Raw genomic sequence first — 13,471 nt, 5'->3', positions numbered from 1 at the left:
ATCCTGCATCCTAATCCAGAGTTGCTTCACCTTGTGCTTTGGTTCACATAACAATGAGTAAATCTGCCCTCATGTGCTGTGGAAGTGCAGGAGATTCTGCTACTATCTAGAAATCTATTTACTCTGAAATGTTACACTTGGAAGTAGAAAAGGATTTTCCTCTATGGGTAGAGGAAAACAGTCCATCTCCTCTTGCAGCAACCATATAACTTATTTGGAGTATTTATTGCATTTAAAGTATCTCAGCTTTTCCTTGCTGACATCTCATGGTGACATCTCAACATATCCTCTACCAGTGAAGGGTTCCCCATGTCAATTATCTCACCATCACAAGATTTCTGAAAAGAATTAATAATATTAATAAGCCTCTGACTACCAGATGCTGGGACTGAACGATAGGGGATGGATCACTTGATAATCACCCTGTTCATTTCCTTTGATGCATCTGGCATTGGCCACTGTTAGAAGGCAGGATACTGGGCTAGATGGACCATTGGTTTGACCCACTGTGGCCATTCTTGTGTTCTTAAATCTCCCTTCTAGTCATAGAACCCGTTCAATCACAGGGCTTTACTTTGGTATTGTAAAGTTGATAGACTCTCCTTCTCAAGCCTTGGGAATGTGCTCTTTGTTTCACATGTTATTAAAGACTGCATTTTTAATCACAAGTACATCTGCAATGAGTGAGTGAGTTGCAGGCTTTAATGGCTAGTCTTGATTTAATCTAATCTGTGTTCTTCTAAAAAAAATTTGTATCTGGGGAAAACTAGATTCAATAATCTAGATATAAGAGGACATTAACTTTTTATTTGGATGGGACTACAGCTTTGTCTAGATTAGGAAAAGTGCTTTTTTAAAGTTGTTACCTAAATCGAGTTGGCTAATATGATTTGAAACACTTAACATCTAGTGTTGACACCGTTTTTAATAATTTTACAACTGTGTTAAAGTAATAGTGGAAGAAAAAGAAACGCCCCATGCCCAAGTAGCAGAGGAAAAATTTGTATGATCTGTTAAAGATTTCAGCAACCTTTTGGTGCTTATAACAGAAAAGGCAACTAGACTTCCGGAAGATGGAACAAAGCCAACTAGTATAGCATCTCCAGAATAAACTGCACCTCCATGGCTGCCTGTAACAAGCAAAAGACCGTATGATGCTGGCCTTTAATCTGACACCATCAGCTCCTAGGAGGTGGACGTCTACTCTTCTCACAGGAACATCCACTACCTCAAATAAGTGAGTCACAGGAATATTGAGAAGAGATTTACTCTACAAACCTAAAACATCATAAATACTTGATTTATCTAATCCTTCATTCCAAAAAAATCCCCAGAGATGCATGGGAGAAGCCATCGCTCATTTCATCTGGAGAGACTTTATATTTAAATACACCATGAACACACACTTCCTTGTTGAATTTAAAATTGAGATTCTTTTTAATACTTTACTCTGTTTTCTTAAGGAATCTTTTGTGGCCCATGGATATGAAGGAAGCATACTGGAGATGGAAAAACCAAGATATCATAATGACTGAAATAAGAAAGCACAAATTCCTAATGTTTTCATGAGCTTTTTAGTCAGTCTAATGACATTAAGGTCGCATGGATTAACCAGCTTGATTTAAATAAATTCAAGAGGTGTATACAGAAAAGTAAACAAATGCCAGTTATATTAATTTCTAATTAATATATTCAGATATATATATAATATATATTCAGAAATGCAAGTAGTATCAATGAGGATTGAGAAATAGAAACAGCTTACTCATTTTACTACAAAGTGGTCTTGTTCTACTATTGCTACCACAGACGATACATTACTCAGTATTTAGTTTTTGTTAAATTTATAATTTATTTAAGTGAGTTTCCATGTGAAAATATTAAATTGAAGGTATTGGGGGTGTAAAAAAGTAAAGTACTCTTGACATTTTGATCCATATGATTGCTCCCAGAAATGTTTTGCTCAGTGGTTCTGCCCTCTCCCTGACTGATAGCCATTTCAGACACAACCCACCAGAATACCTATACTGATCATTCAGATTTTCCTCAGCTGTCACTCACTCCATTTCTCCCCTCCTGGACTGTTGTGGAGCCACTGATTACCCCAATCTATCGCTATGTAGACCTTGATACTGTATCCATGCCATAATATCAAGGTGCCTCTGTAGTGTCAGGATGCCTAAAATCATTCACCAGCATCATAACTGCTATTTTTGGCATCTTGGAAGTGTAATCATGGACTTAATCCTTGGGCAGAGTGTGGAGTTAAATGGCACTACATTTTTGAGGAGGTATAATCTGTATTATCTTTCATGGCTCCAAAACCAGACAGTTTTCAGATAGTCTTCAGGCTCCTTGTAGACTCCTGAGCCAAGATTAGGCCCACAGTTAGTGAATCTCTATTCTCATCAATATTTGGAATCCATAGTGGGTTTTTTGACATTGCTGCAAATATGTCTCTTCAGATCTTAATACAATATCTTGAACACTCCATGACTTTCCCACTGTTAGATTGCTCTCCAGAATTTGACAGTGAATGAAAATTGGCAGTTTTAACTAGTGTGAGCTAACAGGCACTTGTACTAAAGCACTTCATTAGCAATTTTAGAAGCAGAAAATTAAACATACATAAAGTACCACTGGTATCCATAAATACACTAATGTAACATATATTCATGATTTAAATCAGGCATCTTTCATTCCTAGATTACAAATAGTTTGCCACTGATCCCCACTTTAGGTTTTCTGCACATAGTATATATGACAGATCTAACTGCTCCATTGCATAAAGTTTTAAAAACGGTAAGCTGTCTCAGCACTCGAGGACACACATTTATTCATTGGCGAGGTACACTGATTAACATCATCAGTTTTCTTTCTAACCAACTTGTGAAGAATTCCATTTTGGAATTCCAGTATTGCCCTTAGGAAAATGTTTTTCTCAACTTTTAAATATTTTTCCAGATATTATTTAACAGTCCTTTTATCATTAGTTCCTTGTGTGTAAACTATGTAGTTAATGAAAAAGTATTTTATTCTGTGAGAGAGCTCCATTTGAGCAGTCTCCAAGGCTATATTACTGTTTTTCTATATTACTTTCTTTTGGGTAGTTTTTCATTCTTCTTGAGTCTAGGTAATTCCTTCTTTTGGGGGTAGGGGGAGAATACTAATGGTAGAGCTGCTCATGATATCATTTTTGAGACCTTTCCCAAAACTTCTAGTCAATAAGGTACAGTTTATGCAGAAAACCTTGAACAAGAATTTAGGGCAGAGTTATTTTCTTCCCAGGAGGCAAGATTTTGTTTCTAAAGCCTTAACCTTAAGAGGCTGGGCTGGACTGGTTCTTCAACACAGTTCTGAATTCAAGGAGATCCAAAACATTGCAGTTGAAAGGGGAGTACTGGAGAGCTCTTCAGAACATCAGTGCACTTTCCTTATGATGGAAAATGTTAACTCTACATTCTGAAATTTCTTGCTAACTGGGAAACTTCCCCAGAGCCAAGAATAGTGACAGTGTTTTTGAGAAATCTGCAAACTGAAGCACTAACCATATCCTGATTTGTTAAAGCACATCTAATGTTCAGTTGACAGTTAGATGTGACATCAAAGTCAATGGAACCTACTTCAACAAAACATTTCAGTGTCTTGGGTTCTCTGGTTGCACTTAGCCATAAAAAGGGTTGCAGTGGTGCCATATTTTCTTGGTGTTCTGTGGATGCGTAAATACTAGAAAAATTCTAAAGTCCAGAGGTGTTTTCTGCATGCACAAGAACAAGAAAGCACTCTTCCATTCATAGGCAGCAGATCTACTTTATGCCTTCTCTTCATTTCCTTTGCTGCCCCCAAACAGTAAGAAACATCAGACAGGAGAAAGTCCTTTTCATTAGTAAAAAGAAAAGGAGTACTTGTGGCACCTTAGAGACTAACCAATTTATTTGAGCATAAGCTTTCGTGAGCTAAAGCTCACTTTCACGAAAGCTTATGCTCAAATAAATTGGTTAGTCTCTAAGGTGCCACAAGTACTCCTTTTCTTTTTGCAAATACAGACTAACACGGCTGTTACTCTGAAATTTTTCATTAGTGGCTCTTTGCTAGATTTACTGGCCTTGGTTCTTCTTCAAGTGCTTGCTTATGTCCATTCCAAAGTAGATGTGAGCTTGCCCTGAGCACCACTGCCAGAAAGTTTTCCCTCAGTGGTATCCATTGGGTTGGCTCTGCCCACTGGAGTTGCACGCTCGTAGCACTGGTATAAGGGTCATGCCAATCTACAGCCCCCCTCAGTTCCTTCTTACCACCTGTTATGATCACTGGAACTGTCTCATCCTTGAGTTCTACAAGTACCCTCTCAGTGGATTTTTCAAAACTTCATTGTATATAATTTATTTCTTGTTCTTAGTAGTTAGTTAGCTTAGCGGAACTCTGATAAGCAGGGTTAGTCTCTGCCCAATACTGGACCAGGCGTTGGCCTCTAAGTTTTAAGCCTCATGCCATAAGCCTGTGCCTGTGAGCTTCCCCCAAGCACTTGTGCAGGAGTGTTGTAAGATCTCCAAAGACTTCAAGCCCTGCCAAAAAGGGCTAAACTAAACTAAAATTTATTCTCTTGGAGCAGTGCTAAGATCTTCCTCAGAGCTGGGTCACTCAGTCTTGGTAGTGAGCACTTCAACCTCTGTAAGGAGCAACTTGACTACTCTTTCGGATCCTTGGCACCGTTCTCCATCACCGACACTGAAAAGAGATGCTCCTTCCACTTCTCGAGAGCCTTGGCACTATCCACCATCCCTGATGCCAAAGAAAGGCTCTCCAGCAAGAGAACCTTGGCACTGCTCTCCGTCACCAATGCTGAGGAAAAAACAGAAGACAGACAGAGGTCAATCCCCAACCCTGAGATTGGAAGGCCAGGGAGACACTAGTAGAGCTGCGCAGCTCCAACAACTCATGTGGTGCCATTGAGTCCGGTCCCAGAGTGGGTACTGTTGAGTCTGGCACCGATAGATTCACTGCCACTGGAGTTACACTGCCCTGGCGGTACTGTTGACATCAGAGGCTTTTGCCATGGCAAGAGACTTACTCTCTGCCCCATCTGTGGCACCTTTGGGAAGGATCTGCGTGGCACAGCCCCAATTGCCTTCAAAGGGGAAACTGGCCGTGATGGCCCATCCCCAGTCTCCTCTCTTCTGGCACCGGTTGGCACAACTCCTCCCTGGTCTTCAGGAAGGGAGTCTGAGATGGATTCATAGGCAGAGTCATATGCCTCCCACAGGAGCTGGTGCCCTCACTCCAGTTGGCACTATCCTGCCATGGACCCCAGCCAAGGCATCCCACCATAACGTGGCCCCCAGGAAACTGGCAGATGCCTCCTCTTCTTCTCCTGATGAGGCTGTCACAGGAACAGATGTAATGCTCTCTCAGGATGATTATAAAATGATCAGGATCTCCTCAAGAGAATGGCTCAGAACCTGGGGATCCAGATAAAAGAGATCAGGGAGTGCTCCCATGCCTTGGTAGACAATCTGATGGCAACAGGCTTTTCGAAAGTGTCATTACCCCCTGAATGAGGCCATTACATAACCCATCAAGACATCGTGGCAGACCCCAGCGTCCCTTCAGCTGATCGCAAAGAAAACTGAAAAGAAGTACTTTGTCCCAGCTAAGGGTTATGAATTCTTACGTATGCATCCACTACTGGGCTCTTTGGATTGTGTCAGCAGCCAATGAGTGGGAACTACAGGGGCCAGCCCCCAAGGTCAAAGATGCCAAAATTTAGACCTTTTCAAGTAGAAAGGTCTATTCAACACACAGCCTCCAGCTCAGGATTGCAAACCAGCAGGTGGTACGGAGCAGGTATGATTTTAATCCTGGGACTCCATGTTGAAATGTAAAGAGTTGTTACCCCAGAAATCCAGACAAGAATTTGCAGCTCTTATGAATGAAGGAAAGTCAGTGGCAAAGACATCCCTGAAAATAGCCTTGGATGCGGTGGACTCTGCAGCCCGATCTGTGGCCTCAGCAGTGGCAATGCATAGAAGCTTATGGCTTCAATCCTTGGTCCTGCTGCATGAGGTCCAACAGACCTTGCAGGACCTTCCTTCTGAGGGTATGTCACTCTTTTCTGAGCAGACAGTCTCTAAATTGCACAACCCGAAGATTTCGAGAGCCACCCTGAAGTCCTTAGGACTTTATACACTAGGGCCTGGTATACACTATGAGTTTGTCGGATTTAGCAGCGTTAAATTGAATTAACCCTGCACTCGTCCACACAATGAAGCCATTTTTTCTGACATAAAGGGCTCTTAAAACCGATTTCTGTACTCCACCAACAAGGGGATTAGTGCTGAAATCGACATTGCCGTTTCAAATTAGGGTTAGTGTGGACGCAATTCGAAGGTATTGGCCTCCGGGAGCTATCCCACAGTGCACTGTTGTGACCGCTCTGGACAGTACTCTGAACTCGGATGCACTGGCCAGGTGTACAGGAAAAGCCCCGGGAACTTTTTGAATCTCATTTCCTGATTGGCCAGGCGAGCTCATCAGCACAGGTGACCAGGCAGTCCCAGAATCGAAAAAGAGCTCCAGCATGGACCGAACGGGAGGTACTGGTTCTGATCGCTGTATGGGGAGAGGAATCCGTGCTATCAGAACTACGTTCCAAAAGACGAAATGCCAAAACATTTCAAAAAATCTCCGAGGCCATGAGGGACAGAGGCTACAGCAAGGATGCAACACAGCATCGTGTGAAACTTAAGGCGCTCAGACAAGCGTACCAGAAAACCAAAGAATCAAATGGATGCTCCGGGACAGAGCCCCAGACATGCTGCTTCTAATGCTGAGCTGCATGCAATTCTAGGGGGGGCTGCCACCACTACCCCACCCCTGTCCGTGGACTCCGATGATGGGGTACTCTTCGCCATACCTGAGGATTTTGCGGATGGGGAAGATGAGGAGGAGGAGGATGAGCTTGAGGAGAGCACACAACACACCGTTCTCCCCGACATCCAGGATCTTTTTATCACCCTGACTGAAGTACCCTCCCAACCCAACGAAGCCGGAGAAGGGACCTCTGGTGAGGTTTTTAAAATATAATACATCTTATAAAAGCAAGCATTTTTTAATGATTAAGTAGCCTTGAAGACTTGGGATGCATTCGTGGCCAGTACAGCTACTGGAAAAGTCTGTTGTTGTGTCTGGGGATGGAGTGGAAATCCTCCAGGGACATCTCCTTGAAGCTCTCCTGGAGGTACTCTAAAAGCCTTTGCAGAAGTTTTCTGGGGAGAGCAGCCTTATTCCATCCTCCATGGTAGGACACTTTACCACACCATGCTAGTAGCAAGTAATCTGATATCATTGCATGACAAAGCCTGGCAACATATGGTCCCAGTGTTTGCTGGCATTCAAGCAACATCTGTTCTTTATCTCTCTGTGTTATCCTCAGGAGAGTGATATCGTTCATGGTAACCTGGTTGAAGTAGGGGAATTTAATTAAGGGGACATTCAGAAGTGGCCGTTCCTACTGGGCTGTTTGCCTGTGGCTGAAAAGAAATCCTCTCCGCAGTTAGCCACACAGAGGGAGGGGGAGGGGGCATAGGCACTGAGCTGTTCGCGTTTGGCTAGCAGGGATCTTCCCTGATACCAGACACATGGTGGGGTGAGGGGTAAAGCAATCATCCCATAGAATTAGATTGCGGGGGGTTAGTTTGGTTTCTGCTGCTGCACGTTAACAGGAAAACCGCAGCACTAAATGGCCTACTCAGCATGCTTTGCTTGGTATGGGAGAGGAGGGCGCTGCTGTTATGAAGGTTACAGAAGCCAAAAGACTATGGCTTACCATGGCCGCCTGCAAGCTGAATTCTGTTGCCCGGCACTGTGTGTGTGATCTATAACACCAAAGCTGCAGGCACTCAATATAAGATGCAAAATGCGACCTTGTACCAAAATCACATGTGCTATGTAATGTGAATAGTGTTGTTCACCGTGAAAGAATATAGCTATTGTTCTGTAAAATGTATCTTTTTAAACACTTCGCTCCCTTTTTTTCCTTCAGCAGCTGCAAATGTTTCAAGCCTCCCTCCTCCGTCCCAAACGCTATCTCAGATAAGGTGGCGAAAAAAATGCACGTGCAATGAAATGTTCTCTGAGCTCATGCAGTTGTCCGGCACTGACAGAGCTCAGCAGAATGTGTGGAGGGACACAATAGCAGAGTACAGGAAAGTGGCCTATGAACGTGAGGAAAGGTGGCAGCAGGAAGATCAGAGGAGGCATGAGGCAACACTGGGGCTACTGCGGGATCAAACGGACATGCTCCAGCATCTGGTGGAGGTTCATGAATAGCAGCAGGATCACAGACTGCCGCTGCAGCCCCTGTTAAACCGCCTTCCCTTCTCCCCAAGTTCCATAACCTCCTCATCCAGACGCCCAAGAACGCGGGGTGGGGGGAGGCTCTGGGCACCCAACCGCTCCACCCCAGTGGACAGCCCAAGCAACAGAAGGCTGTCATTCAACGAGTTTTGAAGTGGCCTTTTCCTTCCCTCCTACCCTCCTCCCACACCCCACCTGGGCTACCTTGTGAGTTATCTCCCTATTTGTATAATCAATTAATAAAGAATACATGTTTTTTAAATGATAGTGATTTTATTTCCTTTGCAAGCAAGCTGTGATCGAAGGAGGGAGGGCGGGTGGCTTACAGGGAATTTAGAGTCAACCAAGGGGGCGCGTTTGTTTCTCCTTGATGAAAACAGAAGTGTCACACAGTACCCTGGCCAGTCATGAAACTGGTTTTCAAAGCTTCTCTGACGCACAGCGCTTCCTGCTGTGCTCTTCTAACCACCCTGGTGTCTGTCTGCGTGTATTCAGTGGCCAGGCGATTTGCCTTAACCTCCCACCCTGCCATAAACGTCTTCCCCCCTACTCTCACAGAGATTGTGGAGCACACAGCAAGCAGCAATAACAATGGGAATATTGGTTTCACTGAGGTCTGAGCGAGTCAGAAAAACTGTGCCAGTGACCCTTTAAACATCCCAATGCACACTCTACCACCATTCTGCACTTGCTAAGCCTATAGTTGAACAGCTCCTTACTACTGTCCAGGGTGCCTGCGTATGGCTTCATGAGCCAGGGCATTAAGGGGTAGGCTGGGTCCCCAAGGATAACTATTTGCATTTCAACATCCCCAATGGTTATTTTCTGGTCTGAGAAGTAAATCCCTTCCTGCAGCCATTTAAACAGACCAGAGTTCCTCAAGATGGAAGCGTCATGAACCTTTCCTGGCCACCCCACGTTGATGTTGGTGAAACGTCCCTTGTGATCCACCAGTGCTTGCAGCACTATTGAAAAGTACCCCTTGTGGTTTATGTACTGGCTGCCCTGGTGGTCCGGTCCTAAGATACGGATATGCGTTCCGTCTATAGCCCCACCACAGTTAGGGAATTCCATTGCAGCAAAGCCATCTAGTATGACCTGCACATTTCCCAGAGTCACTACCTTTGATAGCAGCAGCTCAATGTTTGCGTTGGCTACTTGCATCACAGCAACCCCCACAGTAGATTTGCCCACTCCAAATTGATTCCCGACTGATGGATAGCTGTCTGGCGTTGCAAGCTTCCATAGGGCTATTGCCACTCACTTGTGAACTGTGAGGGCTGCTCTCATCTTGGTATTCTTGTGCTTCAAGGCAGGGGAAAGCAAGTCCCAAAGTTCCATGAAAGTGCCCTTATGCATGTGAAAGTTTCAGATCCACTGGGAATCATCGCAAACCTGCAACACTATGTGGTCCCACCACTCTGCTTGTTTCCCGGGCCCAGAATCGGCGTTCCACAGCATGAGCCTGCCCCAGTAACACCATCATCTTCAAATTACCGGGGACCGCAGTTTTAGAGTAATCTGTGTTCATTTCCTCATCACCGCGTTGCTGTCACCTCCTCGCCTGTTTTTTCAGGTGCTGGTTCTGCATAAACTGCACGATAATGCGTGAGGTGTTTATAATGGTCATAACTGCTGCGGTGAGCTGAACAGGCTCCATGCTTGCCGTGCTCTGGCATCTGCTTGGGCAATCCAGGGAAAAGGGCGCGTAATGATTTTCTGCTGTTGCTTTCATGGAGGGAGGGTTGACTGACAACATTTACCCATAACCACCCGTGACAAATTTTTGGCCCCATTAGGCATTGGGAGCTCAGCCCAGAATTCCAATGGGCAGCGGCGACTGTGGGAACTGTGGGATAGCTACCCACAGTGCACCGCTCGGAATGTTGACGCTTGCCACGGTATTGTGGATGCACACCACCGAATTAATGCTGAATTAATGTGCTTAGTGTGGATGCATGCACTCGACTTTATACACTCTGTTCCCAAAACCCGACTTCTGTAACATTGGAGTACTTTTGTGGTATAGAAATGGCTGAGCATCCAGGAGGAAACATCATAAGAACACTTACTTCCATATCTCAATCTTTCAGGGACACAGAGGATTCCTCAGATTCATCATGAACCATGTGCACTATCAATTTGTGGTTCTCCTGTTCAGCCTGTCACTGGCCCCTTGGGTGTCATGCAGTGTATGACAGTCATCGCAGCCTTCTTGAGAATACAAAGGGGTTCAGGTCTACCCTTACCTTGATGACTGACTTCTGGACAGAGGTTGGATCAAGGTCCAGGTGGAGTCCGATATAAAGTTAATCCAGACAACATTCCAGGACTTGAGCCTGCTGATAAATGTGCAGAAGTCTGTCCTCTCCCAGGGGTGAAAGTGGGCCGGTATTGTGTACCAGTAAGAAGCCGGTACTGGCCCCTCCCCCCCCGCACTCCCGTTGGCGGCCCTGGGGGAGGTAATATGGGCAACAACATTAAAGCGCTGCCCCCCCCCCCACACACACACTCCTAGACCTCTCTGTGGAGACGCCAGTTCTATTTCTGTAGCCAGACCTGATCTCCCAGGACCACAGCTGCCTGCCTTGAGTCCCTTCATCTGACAGCCTGGAAGCTCCATGGCGGAACCCCACAGAACTAGCATGCTCAGGACACATTTGTTAGGTATTTCTAGAAAGCAGAAAGCCGTCCACCAAAGCTACTTACCTGGCAAAGTGAAAAAGGTTCTCAATCTGGTGTATCGGTGTCTCACTTATGCAGTCCACAATACCATTTATTTTGGACACCTTACTACACCTGAAACAAGTTCTAACTGTTTCATCTCCTAGGGTTCACCTGGCCTCAATCTCAGCTTTTCCCCCATGGGTGAATGGCCATTCCGTGTTCTCAAACACCATAGTAATTGGTTTCTTAAAGGCCTTGAGGGATTGTACCCCCACGTATGGCAACCAGTCTCTCCCTGGGACCTCAACCTGGTATTGTCAAAACTGACAGGACTTCCATTTGAGCTGCTGGCAACATATTGTCTGCTCTACCTGTCCTGGAAGGTGACCTTCCTGGTGGCCATTATGTCTGCCAGAAGGGTCTCAGAGATCCAGGCCCTCACTTCAGAACCACCATATTCTTCAGAACCATGGTATCCTTCAAGGAGAAGGTCCAATTGCATCCTCATCCAGCTTTCCTTCCAAAGATGGTTTCACAGTTCCATATAAGTCAGGATATTTTCCTACTGGTCTTCTATCCAAAACCACATGTCAACAGAGAAGAACAGAGACTCCACTCGCTAGACGTCAGATGCCACTGGCTTTCTACATAGAAAGTACTAAGCCATTTCGGAAAACTACTCAGCTATTCATGGCCGTTGCAGACAGAATGGAAGGTCTTTCCATCTCAGCCCAGAGAAATTCATCATGGATCATATCCTGCATCTGCACATGCTATGACCTGGCAAAGGTCCCTGCTCCTCCTCCTGCCCTGATAGCACATTCCACAAGGGCCCAAGCATCTTCGGCAGCATTCATAGCACAAGTTCTTCTCCAGGACATTTGTAGAGCAGCAATGTGGTCATCAGTTCACACTTTTGCATCTCACTGCACCGTCACCAAGCAGGCTAGAGACAATGCTGTATTTGGCCAAGCGGTGTTGCAATCAACATGTCAGTCTCTGAACCCTCCACCTGCACCTGCTTAGGAGTCACCTACATTGGAATGCACAAGAGCAAGCACGCAAAAAAGAAAAAAATAGTTACTAACCTTTCCGTAACTTATTCTTCGAGATGTGTTGCTCTTGGCTATTCCAAGACCTTCCTTCCTACACCTGTGTCAGAGTTGGCCGGCAAGAAGGAAATGAGGGAGCTGTAGATTGGCAGGACCCTTTATGCTGGGGCTATGACTGTGCGACTCCAGGGGGAACCAGAGCTGACCTGCTGGATAATACTGAGGGAAAACTTTCTGGCGGCTGTGCTCGGGGTGAGCATGCACCTTCATTGGAATGGACATAAGTAGTGTATCTCAAAGTACAAGAGTTACAGAAAGCTTGGTAATCATTTTTTCTCAGACCTCATTATATTGTCTTTTCAATTACTTCTGCATATTCCCATAAAAAAAATCTGTTGACATAAAGAGCCCAAAAATACTCAGTCAGGGAAGCTCCAGTAAACATCTTAGAAGTTGGTAGACGATGACTTTCATTAGCAGTATTCAATATTCTTGATCACAGAGAGAGAAAAACCTACAACTTCTGAATATGCATGGATAAGATGCAGATTTAAATAGTGGGGCCTAGCAACAAGATAAAACCATTTTTTTCAGGATGGATTTGCCCTGCCACAAATGTTCCTTGTAAACGTGTTTCAGCCATATATGGATATATTCATTATGGGACTGAGGATAGTATGGCAAGAATAAATTTCACTCTTACATCAAACATTTCAAATTGTTTTTTCTTCTCCAAGATATCAGTTTCCTTTATAGTAATGAAATTTCAGCTGTTATGTCTCACTGCATATTATAGAAGAGCTAAAATGCTATTTTAAAATGTTCAGTGTTTCCATATATGCAGTATTGCAGCTTCTACTCATCCACAGCAAGTAAATTACTTGAGCAGTTGAGTAGAATCTGGTGCTTAATCTGTAGACTGTGCTGCCAACTCCTCTAAGAGCTGCCTTTAGTAGTCCTTTCAAAATGCAGTCATCTGTACTCTTCTTACTGTTTCATTCTCTTCCTAGAGCTCTGCATCCGGAATATAGGTGAGGATAGCTCAAGGCTGCAAAGAGCTGAAGGAGGAGATCCAAGAAGCCCCAAGAGAGTCTTCAACAGACCTACCTTAATCATGTTGTGCGGCATCCTTTTGGTGCCTCTACCACTTCACCCTCCCCCAGTGGCAGCACTCCTTCCACCATCACCACATCCTTCTTCCATAAAAGCATGTTCTCTCTTCTTCCTTCCTTCCGCTTACTCACACAATCACCACATCATCTCACTTTCTCCTCTCCAGATAACTAGCCCAGACAGTACTTTCCATCTCCCACTACAAAGTAGGCTACATTTGCAAAGTTTACACAAATCTTACAAACACAGACTGGAATAGTAGGTATTTCCTGGTCTAGTACGTTTTT

The 13,471-nt window shown here is 44.7% G+C and overlaps 1 protein-coding gene across 1 annotated transcript in view; it reads left to right on the top strand.

Moving 5' to 3' along the window:
* The window catches only part of ZCWPW2 (zinc finger CW-type and PWWP domain containing 2), a gene marked incomplete at its 3' end in the record, with an annotated part of 104,712 nt that overhangs the window by 20,924 nt on the left and 70,317 nt on the right, over nucleotides 1-13,471 (top strand). The window lies entirely within an intron of this gene.

The sequence above is a fragment of the Lepidochelys olivacea genome (assembly GCF_965140295.1).
Source record: "Lepidochelys olivacea isolate rLepOli2 genome assembly, chromosome: 2".
NCBI lineage: Eukaryota > Metazoa > Chordata > Testudines > Cheloniidae > Lepidochelys > Lepidochelys olivacea.
This window is presented reverse-complemented; position numbering and strand designations above follow the sequence as displayed.